This window comes from Pteropus vampyrus, unplaced genomic scaffold, assembly GCF_000151845.1.
Source record: "Pteropus vampyrus isolate Shadow unplaced genomic scaffold, Pvam_2.0 Scaffold180, whole genome shotgun sequence".
NCBI classification, from domain to species: domain Eukaryota; kingdom Metazoa; phylum Chordata; class Mammalia; order Chiroptera; family Pteropodidae; genus Pteropus; species Pteropus vampyrus.
In genome coordinates this window covers 1,376,600-1,378,840 of record NW_011888961.1, presented here as the reverse complement: position 1 = coordinate 1,378,840, position 2,241 = coordinate 1,376,600, and positions in this window count along the sequence as shown.

Here is a 2,241-nt window from a genome sequence, read left to right as displayed (position 1 = left end):
CATTTTGCCCTCCGTCATGATTTAAATCCCAAAACATAAAGACTTTTACAGATTTCTTCCAAAGAACTGGAATAGTTTAGAGTCTTTTCTGAAATCAGTGGATTTGTGAGGATGTGGAAGTCATATCTAAGGTTTCCTACAGCTGTAGATTTTAAATGAAGTTTGGCTTTTAGATTATACTGATACCTGTGAATCTATTTCTTAACAAAACTCCCCAGACTCTCTGTGTGTGTGTTTTTCTTTCCAAAGACACAGACACCGACTTCCTGGTATCCTCCTTCTGCATATGGCTGTGCTCAGGTCAGCTGTGATGGTCAGTAGCCTGAGCGGGGTAAAAGGATCCCCAGAAGGGACCCCAGAAATTTATCTACATTTTAAGAGGCTCCATCAGCATCTAGAAACACTTTACCCTACTGGCTAAGGCATCAGTTCTGCTACTCAGCAAAAAAAAAAAGGTACATTCTCTGGGCCTAGATTTGGGGACACAGGTCCTGAAATTTTTCTTTGCCTTACTTATGTCACCTTCCCCATTGTGTACCTTCACTGCAGCCTGTGCAACCTCCCTTTATCTGCACTGAGATTTCAGGACCTAGGAATTTTCCGCTATGTTCTTTTACAGGCTTTCCACTGGCAGGCTTGGGCTGGCATATCATACAAAGCTAGCCTTTTCACTCTGCCCTTCTCTGTTTCATAGAGGCTTTGCTTGTGGTGCTCCACAAATGCTTCCGATGACTGAATTGAATCTGGCCAACATAAATGCTGGAGGGATGATTAAATGCACAGAAGCATTTAATAAAGACTGCATTTGAAAATGATAGTTTTCTGATCTTCTCAAGACAACGATTAACCTCTTTGAATGTTTCTTTAGGCCTGTGAATAGGTTATCAAAATGGATTGAGCATATTTTTATCCAAGTTCTTGTTGATATTGCCAATACAGTTGTTTTTAGTTTGTTACGGAATTACCCCAATTGAGAAAGGTAGTTAAAACAAACAAACAAACAAACAAACAAACAAACAAACAAACAAAACCAGAACAAAACAAAACCGAAAGAAAAAACCACTAACCAAAGCATAATCAATTGGAAAGAATTTTGATTAATTCTTTTATTTGTCTTCTGAGAGACACAGAAAATAATAAGAAAGGGAAAGTGGGGAGGGCCACTCATCAAAAAAAAAATGTTTTAAGAAATGCACTGGCTTCTATTTTAGGAAGGTTTACATTGACACTGCTAACACAGACAGATGAAGGAAGAGGAAATGTGGCTCATTAGTTGGTATTTTTTGAAAGGCTGATTGATAATATTTTCATGTATTTGAGATAATCAAGGACAGAAGGCAATGTCACAGGATGTGAGTTACTCCCCATCCGGTAGGGAGTGCAGTTGATAAATGGATGCCTGTTTTCTGCTGGTCATCGATGACCCTCCCACACAGCCCTTGCTCTTTCTTCCTCTGACCCTTTCACATGATTTTGACTCCTTATTGGTGGGGTCTTTTCCTAAGATTTTTCTGCTGATAATCTAATCACGCTGTACTCACACAAAAGAGAGTGCTAGAAATAGGTACTCCTGGGTATGACACAGCTTTTTTCCTCCTTTGAAGGGGTAACGACCTTGTCCAAGACAGCTTTTATCAAGTCTTAGTGTTTTTATACAAGTTGCCAGTGGTCCTCCTTTCTCAGATTCTAGAGGGAAAAAAATCTATGTTACCAAGCCCAGCTAGGAAATTCATTGCATTTCACTCTATACTGATGGTGGTTTTTGCGAGCCTCAGTTAGGCCCATTTTTATGGATGAGGTGAGGTAAGAAGTTGGGCAGTGAACTGTCACAGCTTATGTCATTTATTATTTTGCTTTTTTTAAAAAATAAAACTAGTATTTTTTTTTCTGGTTATAAAAGTAATGATTCTGACTCTTGAAAATACAGGTGAAACATAAAGGATAAACTTAAAATCCCACTAAATGTCACTGTTATTAAATTTTGGAGTCTTTCTTTCCATATCTTATTTTCTGAAAACAACAATATAAATACTGACAAAGTTTCAGTATATGAGTATTTATGTGTGTGTGTATATATACACATATATAATCTATATAATACATACATATAATTTCTATTATGAGATTGGGATCATGCTTTACATACAATTTTGTAACCTGCTTGTTTTTACTTAGCATTATGAGGTGGCATTTCTTGATGTCTTTAAATATATCACAAAAACATAATTTCTAAAAGAGTTC